Here is a 13,243-nt window from a genome sequence, read left to right on the forward strand (position 1 = left end):
CCATATTGCCCACTCCCCTCCCTCAACCTTTGGCAACCACAAAACTGTTCTCTGTATCTATGAGCTTGAATTTTTTTTAAGGTTCTACATGTAAGTGAGATCATACAATATTTGTCTTACTCTGACTTATTTCACTTAGCATAATTCCCTCAAGGTCCATCCATGTTGTCACAAATGGCAAGATTTCATCCTTTTTAATGGTTGAATACTATCCCATTGTGTATATATTGTACATTTTCTTTATCTATTAATCCATCAGTGGACATTTAAGTTGTTTCTATGTCTTTACTATTATAAATAATGATATAATAAACAAGGGGGCACATATATCTTTTCAAATTAGTGTTTTCATTTTCTTCAGATAAATACCCAAAAGTGGAATTCCTAGATCAGATGGTAGTTCTAGTTTTAATTTTTTGAGAAACTTCCATACCATTTTCCATAGAGGCTGTACCAGTTTACATTCCCACCAGCAGTGCATGAGGGTTCCCTTTGCTCTACTGACTCACCAACATTTGTTATTTCTTATCTTTTTGATACTAGCTATTCTAATAGGGTGAGGTGATGTCTCATTGTAGTCTGATTTTACATTTTCCTGATGATTACTGATGTTAAACATCTCTTCATGTACCTGTTGGCCATCTGTATGTCATCTTTGGGAAAACACCTATTCAGATCTTCTGCCCATGAGTTTTTGATACTAAGTTCTCTGAGTTCTTTATATATTTTGGATATTAACCCCTTATTGGATATGTGATTTGCAAATATTTTCTCCCATTCAATAGGCTACCTTTTCATTATGTTGATGAATTCCTTTGCTGTGCAGGAAATAAATTTTTGAATGACTCATGAATTTTTTTCTGAAATATTTTTAGACTTGTGTTATTGCTAGAAATATGTCTATTAAAATCTTTACCCCTCGGTTTCATTATTTGTAAATTGAGGGGATTAAAGAACCTAACTATAAAATCTCTTCCAATGATAAAATTCATAACTTTCAGGCTATGAAACAAGATCTTATGAATAATACTACATAAGGTTTTTAAACTGATATGAAAATTTTCTAAGGATGAATTCAAGTAACTGTCTGCATTATTATATTGCCTTTCTATTTCAAATATCTTTGAGTTCTCCATTAAATGGGTTTATTTAATTTTTTCAGAAATCAGCACAATTTTTTCCTTTAAACAAATAACTTGCTTTCCAACATTTAATTATCTCTATCATAAAAAAAAATCAAACCTTTTCACTTAATGGAATTATTTGAACAATATGATATTGGAAGGAGCTAAGATGGCAGCAGAGTAGGAGATCCTGGGTTTGTCTTGTTCCTCAAACACAAGTAGCTAACTATCAAATCATTTTAAATACCCCAGAAATCAACCTGAAGATTAACAAAACAAACTCCACAAGTAAAGGAAGAGAAGAAGCCACATCAAGGAAAGTAGGAAGTGCAGAGATGTGGTTTGGGGAGAAATACATTGTGGGTGCTATGGAGGAGAAGGAGCCATGGTTGTGGAGAAAGGAGAGAGAGAGAGAGAGAGGAGTGCACAGGGGAATGCACAAGGAGAATATTTCCATTGGCCAGGAAAATGAGAGGGGCTGATTTTCATGAGTTCTTGCAACCAGAGGGGCTTAAAGACTAGAATTTTAAAGGTCAGCAAGCTTGGCTGAGATAGACTCAGAGGGCACTGCCCTGCTCCTGGAGAGAAGGCAGGCAAGCAACCTGGGAGGCAGATGGTGTAGAAAACACTGATCTGAAGAATGCCTGGGGCACACAGGGAGGAGACTATTTGCTCTTTTCAGAGTGCTTCCCTGAGAGGCAATGTTCAGGGAGATGCCTCTCTGGGAAACAAAGGAGCTGGCTCCCATGATTTCCTTCCTCTACCCCTCAGCACAAACACCGAGCCACCTGCAGTAAGCAGTACAGCACCAACACTGGCTGCCTAACCTGCTTACATCAAGTCCCACACCCCTGCACTCTGGCAGGACTGCCCCTCTCAATCAAGCTTGCCTCAGTCCTAGTATGGTTGGCCCCTTCCCCAGAAGACTAGCACACAGCCCTGCCCATGCCACATCTCCTGACCAGAGAGTTCTTCAGGGCTTCAGTTCTAGTGAAAGTAGTATCAGGTCTCTTTTAACAAGCAGACCAGAGCACACCTAGTTAAAACTCACCACATTCTGGCCAAGGACAAAACACTCCCCACTGTAGGCAAGGAGAGCCTCTGCAGAGGCTGGCCTGAAGGATAGAGCAGCCAAAACACAACAGCAGAGTGTAGACAGCACACAACAGAGATGTTCCCTGAAGCACCAGGCTCTGGACACTATATGATCTCTTCTTCATAAAACCATTATTCTCAGGAGCAGAAAATATAAGAGGCTTTTCTAACATACAGAAGAAGGCAGAGACTTAGACATAATGCCACAATGGAGGAATTCATCTCAAATGAAAGAGTAAGATAAGGTCATGGGCAGAGATCTAAGCAAAACAGGCATAAGTAACATGACTGATGGACAATTTAAAGCAACAATCATAAGGATACTCACTGGGCTTGAGGAAAGAATGGAAGACTCCAGGGAGACCCTTAAAAGAATCAGAAATCAAAAATGCAATAACTGAGACTGGAAACAAGTTTGATGCAATGAACACAAGGCTGGAAGAATCAGAGGAACAAATAAGTGATATAGAACACAAAACTATGGAAAATAATGAGGCTGAACAAAAGAGAGAAAGAAATGCATAACGAGAATACACTTAGGGAACTCAATGACTGCATCAAATATAATAACATTTGTATTATAGGAGTTGCAGAAGAAAGTGAGAGAGAAAGGGGGACAGAAAATTTATTTGAGGAAATAATAGCTGAAAATTTCCCTAATCTGGGGAAGGAAACAGACATCCAGATCCAGGAGGGACAGAAAACTCCCATCAAAATCAACAAACACAAGCCAACACCAAGACATATTGTAATTAAATTTGCAAAATACAGATAAAGAAAAATTCTTGAAAGCAGCAAGACAAAAGAAGTCCTTATCTTACAATGGAAGACCCATGAGGTTAGCTGCAGATTTCTCAACAGAAACTTGACACACCAGGAGAGAGTGACAGATATATTCAAAGTGCTGAATGGGAAAACCCTGAAGCAAAGAATACTCTATCCAGCAAGGTTATCATTCAGAAGAGAAGGAGTGATGAAGAGTTTTTCAGACAAACAAAAACTAAAGGAGTTCATGACCACTAAATAAGCCCTGTAAGAAATATTAAAAGGGAATCTTTGAGTAGAAAGGAAAGACAAAAATTGAAAAAGACAAGAAAGGAACAGAGAAAATCTCCAGAAACAATGACAAAATGTATAATAAAATGTCACTAAATACATATCTATCAGTAATTACTCTGAATGTAAATGGACTAAACATGCCAATCAAAAAGCAGAGGGTGTCAGAATGGATATTGCCTGCAAGAGACTCATTTTAGACCTAAAGACACCTCCAGATTTAAACTGAGGGGACAGAAAAATATTTATCATGCAAACGGATGTCAAAAGAAAGCTGGAGGAGCAGTACTTCTATCGGACTTTATATATATATATAGACTTTAAACCAAAGAGTGTAACAAGAGATGAAGAAGAAAACTATATCATAATAAAGGGGATAATCCAACAAGAATATCTAATAATTATAAATATTTATGTACCCAAAAAGGGCACATTGAAATATATAAAACAATTAGTAACAAACATAAAGGAACTTACTGATAATAATACAATAATAGTAGGGGACTTCAAAACCCCACTTACATCAATGGACAGATCATCTAAACAGAAAATCAACAAGGAAACAATGGCTTTTAATGAACGACACACTGGACTAGATGGACTTAACAGATATATTCAGAACATTTCAACCTAAAGCAACAGAATACACATTCTTTTCACCTGCACATGGAACATTCTCCAGAATAGATCATGTACTAGGTCACTAATCGGGCCTCAACAAGTACAAAAAGACTAAGATCATATCATGCATATTTTCTGACACTATGAAACTTGAAATCAACCACAAGAAAAATTTGGAAGGACACAAATACATGGGGTTTAAACATGCTACTAAAATATGAAGGGGTCAACCAGGAAATCAAAGAAGAAATAAGAATACATGGAAACAAATGAAAATGAAAACACAGCAGTCCAAAACTTTTGGGATGCAGCAAAAGTAGCCCTAAGAGGGAAGTACATAGCAATACAGGCCTACCTCAACAAACAAGAAAAATCTCAAATAAACAATTTAACCTTATACCTAAAGGAACAAGAAAAAGAACAACAAATGAAGGCTAAAGCCAGCAGAAGAAGGGAAATAATAAAGATTAGAGCAGAAATAAATGATACAGAAACTAAAAAAAAAAAAATAGAACAAATTGATGAAACCAGGAATTGCTTCTTTGAAAAAATTAATAAAATTGATAAACCCCTAGCCAGACTTATCAAAAAGAAAAGAGAAAGGACCCAAATAAATCAAATCACAAATGAGAGAGGATAAATAACAACCAACACCATCAAAATACAAACAATTATAAGTGAATATTGTGGAAAACTGTATGCCAAATAATTGGACAAGCTGGAAGAAATGTATAAATGTCTAGAAATATATAAACTTGAAGAAGGAAGAAATAGAAAACTTGAACAGATCGATAACCAGCAAAGAAATTCAAGCAGTAATCAGTAATCAAAAATCTCCCAACAAACATCTCCCAGGGCCAGATGACTTCACAGGGAATTCTACCAAATATTTAAAGATTTTATTTATTTGACAGAGAGAGATACAGCGAGAGAGGGAACACAAGCAGGGGGAGTGGGAGAGGGAGAAGCAGGCTTCCCGCGGAGCAGGGAGCCCGATGCGGGGCTTGATCCCAGGACCCTGAGATCATGACCTGAGCCGAAGGCAGTCGCTCAACCAACTGAGCCACCCAGGCGCCCCTCTACCAAATATTTAAAGAAGAGTTAATACCTATTCTTCTCAAACTATTCCAAAAAATAGAAAAGGAAGGGAAACCTCCAAATTCATTCTATGAGGCCAGCATTACCCTGATACCAAAACCAGATAAAGACTCCACTAAAAAATAAAACTATAGGCCTATATCCCTGATGAACATTGACGCAAAAATCCTCAGTAAAATACTAGCAAACTGAATCCAATAGTACGTTAAAAGTATCATTCACCACAATCAAGTGGGATTTATTCCTGGGCTGCAAGGTGGCTCAGTAGTCACAAATCAATCAATGTGATACACCACATTAATAAAAGTAAGGATAAGAATCAGATGATGCTTTTAACAGATGCAGAAAAAGCATTTGATAAAGTACAACATCCATTCATGATAAAAACCCTCAACAAAGTAGGGTTAGAGGGAACATACCTCAACATAATAAAGGCCATATATGAAAAACCCACAGCATATCATCTTCAATGGGAAAAAAATGAGAGCTTTTCCTCTATGGTCAGCAACAAGACTGGGATGTCTACTCTCACCACTATTATTTAACATAGGACTGGAAGTCCTAGCCATAGCAATCAGACAACAAAAAGAAATAAAATGAATCCAAATTGGTGAGGAAGAAGTATTTGCAGATGACATGATATTCTATATAGAAAACCCAAAAGACTCCGCCAAAAACTTGCTAGAACTGATACACAAATTCAGTAAAGTCACAGGATACAAATTCAGTGTATAGAAATCTGCTGCATTTCTATACACCAATAATGAAGCAGCAGAAAGAAAAATCAAGGAATCAATCCCATTTACAAATGCACCAAAACCCAAAAGATACCTAGGAATAAGCCTAACCAAAGAGGTAAAAGATCTGAACTCTGAAAACTATGAAACACTAATGAAAGAAACTGAAGATGACACAAAGAACTGCAAAGACATTCCATGTTCATGCTTGGAAGAACAAATATTGTGAAAATACCTACATTACCCAAAGCAATTTGCACATTTAATGCAATCCCTATCAAAATACCAATAGCATTTTTTCACAGATCTGGAACAATCTTAAAATTTGTATGGAACCACAAAAGATCCTGAGTAGCTAAAGCAACCTTGAAAAGGAAAAGCAAAGCAAAGCTGGAGGCATCACATTTCCAGATTTCAAGTTACATTACAAAGCTAGAGTGATCAAAACAGTATGGTACTGGCACAAAAATAGACACATAGCTCAACAGAACAGAATAGAAAACCCAGAAATGAACCCACAATTATATGGTCAATTAATCTTCAACAAAGCCAGGAAAGAATATCCAATGGAAAAAAGACAGTCTCTTCAACAAGTGGTTTTGGGAAAACTGGAGAGCAACGTGGAAAAGAGTGAAACTGGACCACTTTCTTACACCATATAAAAAAAAAATTCAAAATGAATTAAAGACCTAAATGTGAGACATGAAACTATTAAAATCCTAGAGGAGAACACAGGCAGTAACCTCTTTGACATTGGCCCTAGCAAATCCTTGCTAGATATATCTCCTGAGGCAAGGGGAAAAGGCTAAAATAAACTATTAGGACTACATCAAAATAAAAAGTTTCTGCACAGCGAAGGAAACAATCAACAAAACTAAAAGTCAACCTCCTGTATGGGAGAAGATACTTGCAAATGGCATATCTGATAAGGGGTTAGTATCCAAAATATATAAAGACCTTACAAAATTCAACTCCCAAAAAACAAATAATTCAATTAAAAAATGGGCAGAAGACATGAATAGACATTTTTCCAAAGAAGACATACAGACAGCCAACAGACACAGGAAAAGATGCTCAACATCACTGATCATCAGGGAAATACAAATCAAAACTACCATGAGATATCATCTCACACTTGTCATGATGGCTAAAATCAATAACACAAGAAACAACAGGTGCTGGCAAGGATGTGAAGAAAGGAGAACCCTTTCTTACACTATTGGTGAAAATGCAAACTGGTGCAGCCACTCTGGAAAACAGTGTGGAGGTTCCTCAAAAAGTTAAAAATAGAAATACCCTATGACCAAGCAATTGCACTATTAGATATTTACCCAAAGAATACAAAAATACTAATTTGAAGAGATACATGCACCCCAATGTTTATAGCAATATTATCTACAATAGCCCAATTATGGAAACAGCCCAAATGTCCAGTGAATGATGAATGGATAAAGAAGAGGTGAGATATATATATATATAGGATACATAAATGATATATATATATGGATAATGGATATATATCATATATATTTATATATCTTTTGTATATATAATGGAATATTACTCAGCCATAAAAAAAGAATGAAATCTTATCATTTGCAATGACACAGATGGAGCTAGAGAGTATTATGTTAAGCAAAATAAGTCAGAGAAAGACAAATACCATATGATTTCACTCATGTAGAATTTAAGAAACAAAACAAACAATCATAGGGGAAAAAAAGAGAGGCAAACCAAGAAACAGACTCTTAACTATACAGAACAAACTGATGGTTGCCATAGAGGAGGTTGGTAGGGGGAATGGATTGGATAGGTGATGGGGATTGAGGAGTACGCTTATTGTGGCGAGCACTGGGTGTTGTATGTAAGTGTTCAATCACTAAATTGTACACCTGAAACTAATATCACACTGTATGTAAACTAACTGGAATTTAAATAAAAACTTAAAAAAATAAACAATGTTATGTTAATAGAAAACGTTCTCAGGATTAATTCCTAGATTACTTTGATGTGTACTTAGTTGTATTTATCATAATGCACACTACTGTCTAATAGCACTATGATTTACATAGCAATTATCAAACGTGGGTTTATGTTGAACATTTGAATAAAATAAATGTGAACAATGTCAACTTTCTCTGAGAAGCCTTCCCTGATTCATCAGCCTAGATCCAATCTCTCTAACATACGTTTACAGAGTTGCATACTTTTTCTTCACAATATTAAGTATCTAATGTCATATTTCTTTGGTTAATAATTATTAATATCTGTCTACCCAATAGAGACCCATTGTTTCCCCATGCTTGGTATGAATGAATCAATGAAGTAATACATCATACCAAAGTATATCCCTACAACACTCCATTTACTCCCTTTTTATTATTCTTTTTTTCATCAATAATAAAAAACCTTAAATTCCTTAATGATAGAACTTAGATATTTCTCTTTGGGCCCACCACAGGACCTGGCACTTAAGGATTAACTGAAGAGAATAAAAAGAAGGGATGAAAGGACAGGGATTTAGCTGAAAATTCTGTGTCAGAGCCCATATCCACAGGAACAAGGCTAATTAAGGTTAGACAGGGTCATCCAGGGAGTCCTGAGCCATTGCCATGAAAGGTTCACCTGACCTCCAGCTTCAGCAACAGTTCTTCTACTTCTTTCCTACGTCCTTGCTTCTGTCTTGATTGCTATGATACAGCCCACTTGTTTTGGGAACTTTATGGTGCCAACTTTCTCTGGACTCTGGTTCCTCTCATCTCTCTACTTTGGGCTCCCCTAGATTACTGACTAGCCACCTTTCCATATGAAGAAGGTTTTCCTAAGCCTTCTGGGCTCTAACTCTCTGCTGCCCCTACCAGTAGCAATCACTTGTGGTCACCTCCAGAGAAATCCACCTGCTCAAACTTGGCCATTCTGATTTGGCTCAAGATAGAGTCCTCAATATTTGCAACTTGTCTGCACATATAAAAATCATATTTAACTCAAATCTCACATGCTATTTTTAAAGCCAGTTTAAGCAGAGTAATAAGGGTTCTTAGAAAGAGGTCCACTGTACCCACTGAATAGTCTAGATTTACAAGGAAAGCACTGAAGATACTTGTTTCCAACTGAGACTATTCTTCCAATCCAAGTAATGGCAATGCAGGTGCTCATCAGTTAAGACAATCTATGTACATTGATGGATTTGCTTGTCATTCTAACTAGAGCCGTGCACACTTTGATTTTGAACACATTTTATTTATCTAGAAAAAAAAGTTTTGTTAAAATAACAGAATCCATACTATTGAAACACAAATTACACATCTTTTATATTATGGTTTAAAGTAAATCAAGGAACCACCACAAAATTAATAGTTGATTTGGGAAGAAATGATTGGGGAGAAGGCTGTCACTTTTTATTTTCTACCTTTCTGATCACTTGGAAATTTCTAAACCTGTACATCTACAACTTTTACTATTCTTAAATATCAGCAGGAGCTAGATTGGAGAGCATATTTTCAATACCTTTTCATATTTTCACATTTAAGAAACTAATATTCCTCTTAATAAATAAATAAGGCACAGATTTTTTTAAATTAAGGAAATATTTAAAGGAACATGAAGCAATAAAACTATGTAGGTATAGATCAGGCATGTCCCAACCAATTTAAAATGTGTTTACTCACTATCTAGTGATCAAACATTGAAGACCTAGCTCACATAGTCTCCCATTGAAATCTTGCAAAGCAGTATGAGGCCTCAGTCAGCACAGAGGTTTTGCTGAGAGGTAGGGTGGCATTTAGATGAAGTTAAAGAATAATAAGGATTCTTTTTTTTTTTAAAGATTTTATTTATTTATTTGACAGAGAGATAGAGAGAGAACACAAGTAGGCAGAGGGAGAGGGAGAAGCAGGCTCCCTGCAGAGCGGGGAGCCCGATGCGGGACTCGATCCCAGGACAATAATAAGGATTCTTTAGATGAAGTTAAAAAATAAAAATTACTCAATAGTAAGCATTAGGCCACCAGGTGCTGGTTTCATGCTATCTCTACAAATATGACAGTGGTGGTTCCTGTACCTAAGTCACCTACAGTCTAGTGGAGGAGAAAGATGCAGTAAAACAAATAACTAAAATACTTTTACAATTCCAGATAATTCTATATAATTAAAATATTCTATGTATAGTATGGGTGTACAAAAAGGGTGCACAGAAGAAGAGCTATCTTCAGGGGAGAGGACAGAAGACAGTACATTGAAAGATGCTGCCCAACATCTTATGATGAGGCTGGAAATCAAACTAGTTAAACTGGAAACAGTTCAAAATATGCTAACATAAGAGCATGACACTCAAAATCTTCCCCCACTACCCTCAAGTTCTGTTTCAAACCTCATTTCCTACTGCATGTGCTCATAAATACTATGTTCCCACCACATGAAAATATAAGGGTCACCAAACACCGCCATGCATTTTCATGGAATTCTTTAGCTAGTACTCGTTCCTGGTGTGTTGAATGTCCTTTTTTTCTGTCAGAATTCCTTATTATTCTTTAACTTCATGTAATTGCCACCCTACCTAATGCTGCCAATTAAAGTTTCTCCCTTCTTCTTCTAACACTTTTTGCATTTACCAAGTGCCAGGCATTGTTCTAAATCCTTTACAAGTATCTAAAATAACCATTTTAGATAAGTACCCAGATTGGTCCCATTTCACAGCTTAACTGACACATAGCAAGGTTAAACAACTTGTTCAAGGTCATAGAACAATAATGACTTCCATTTGTTGAGAACCAATTGGTTTACACAGTTCACTTATTTACTTTACTAATCACCACAACTTTTTGAAGGAATTATTGCTTTATCCCTTTTTAAAGTGAAGGAAGAAGAGTGAAGAAAGAAGTTAATAAGCTCCCACTGCAGTAAGTGAGTAGAGCCAGGATTCAAATTCAGTCGGCTTCACAACCTCAACCTCATCATCCACCTCACTCACACCACTGACATGACATTCCCTCTTTTTACCCCACTTCCTAATCAAATTCAAAGACATCTTGGACCAATGACTCCCTCACTATATGGATATGAAAACTGAGGCTCAGAGTTTTGCTCAGGTTTTATTCCCAGGCCATGTTTCTCACCATCATAATGCCTTGTCTCCATCAAAACCTAGGAGGGTACTGATAATCAGTCACTCTAAGTGCTGACCTCCATTATTACCTCCACATTCTGCGTGACTGCACTCTGACTATTCCTCAGGGCAAGGTAGCGCCTCCTATAAAAGAAGATAGCAGATTCTATGGCAGATGGCCAAGAATATGAGACCTGCTATTTAAACATGCTCACATACATGTGCCAAATTCATCTGTGGGCTATCAGGATAATTAATTTTAATGCATGAATAAAATAACATACAGATTTATGATAAAGGTGAGTAAATAAACATATTTTGAGCCAATATAAAATCAAGAATATGTGCAACACAATGAAAGAAATACGAAAAGATCATCTGCATATGCCTCAGTTTCAAGTGAGTTGAGCTGCAAATCTTACTTATTCTGTCAACCTGCACAAATGATTTTAATTTTTTACTTCTCCTTCCCCAAACTAATGCCTTATTTTTATTTATTTTATTTTTTTTTAAAGATTTTATTTATTTATTTGAGAGAGAGAGACAGAGAGAGAGAGCATGAGAGGGGGGAGGGTCGGGAGGGTCAGAGGGAGAAGCAGACTCCCTGCCGAGCAGGGAGCCCGATGCGGGACTCGATCCCGGGACTCCAGGATCATGACCTGAGCCAAAGGCAGTCGCTTAACCAACTGAGCCACCCAGGCGCCCTAATGCCTTATTTTTAAAAAGGACATTCTTTTATGATTTCCAAAGCTAAATAAAATACCACTGTTAAACCCTCAGAAATCCTTTAAATCTCTTTCATCAGCCTTTAAATGGATTTATTGCGCCTTATGGAGTGGTATTTTGCTATCCAGAAGGGGAGTTGCTTGACACCCTAATATTTCCATGAACTTGTTTAAAATGAACATATGATAGAGTGAGAAGGTCTCTGTGAGCAAGACCTCACATTCAGGTTACACAATAATATGAATATGGCATGCCTAGGTGGCTCAGTCAGTTAAGTGTCCGATTCTTGATTTCGATTCAGGTCATGATCTCAGGGTCATGAGACTGAGCCCCACGTTGGGCCCCACTTTCAGTGTGGAGTGTGCTTGAGATTCTTTCTCTCCCTCTCCTTCTGCCCCTCCCCCCACTTGTACACTCACTCTCTCTAAATAAATAAATAAATAATCTAAAAAATATGAATATGTGGTTAGAATAAATGTAAAACTTTAATAGCATCTTAATTTTCATAGCACTTCACAGTTTATAAAATACTTTCATAAATATTGTTTCAATATGACTATCACAACAACCCTATAAGGCAGAGAAAGTAGGATTCATATTCTAACATTACATGTGTGTGTATTGGTATGATGATAACCCTGATTTACACAGCTAATGAAGTGGCAAGGCCACTGAAAATTACTTTAAGTCAAGTTTGTTTCCACATGCTATTTATCTTTCTAATAGCCATGAGGGATTTTAGAAATCATTTAATCCAATTACCACATGTCAGATATGAAGAAACTGAGCTTCACAGAGGTTACTAATCCAAGGTTATTGGCCAGTCAGTGGTAAAGTCCTAGAAAACAAAGCTCCCTGGTCTTTGGAGCATTTTTACTAAACCACATTAATTCAACTTGAGGGCATCCCATTAAGAGAGAAAGTAGAGAATGTTACTGATTTGGTTATTCACTGCGTTAGAGTTCCACCCCAGGGACAAGTTTTTAGATGTGACCACATTTTACAACAGTTCTACAGTGTCTTGTTGGACTTCTCCTAATGATGCTAAAGATGCAAGAATTTTAGGAAAGAAATAACCCTGCAACCACCATCCACCCACCATGCCCTATATCACCTCCTCCATGAAATTCTAGGCCCTAGGAGCATCTCCAGATGCAGAGGGAGCTCACTTGAAGAGGTATGGCAAGAAGAACAGATATGACAAGGCTGGGAGAAAGTTTAAAAAAAAAAAAAAGAAAAGAAAGGCAATTGTCCTCGTTGTGCTTACAGAGATCTCATGTCTCTACACAGACCTGATCACCTACAACGAGCCCTGCTTTGCAACAGTATGCCTGAACTCACCACCCCCACCACAACTCCTCTGCTCCCCAGTTAAAATTACACTCCTGTCCAGCACTGTGGGAATGAGACCACAGCCTGTCCTGTCTGACCAGATGGGTTGAGAGTCTCTGTTAACACCAATACTATTTTGTGCCAAGAACTAAAATACTTTCAACATTATTCTTAGTAATTTTTTATTACACAAGTAAAACTCTGAAAACTTAATAAACTGTTTCTTTAAAGTTATTGGCCTTTTTAAAAGAGTCTTATTCACTATTCTGTGTACAGTCAAGAGAATGGGCTTTGGAGTTTGACAATTCTGGATTTAAATCCTAAATCTTCCATTAATTTGCTAGAGGATCT

This window comes from Mirounga angustirostris, unplaced genomic scaffold (genome assembly GCF_029215605.1).
Source record: "Mirounga angustirostris isolate CCGP_5_RB_7025 unplaced genomic scaffold, mMirAng1.0.hap1 SCAF_9, whole genome shotgun sequence".
NCBI classification, from domain to species: Eukaryota; Metazoa; Chordata; class Mammalia; order Carnivora; family Phocidae; genus Mirounga; species Mirounga angustirostris.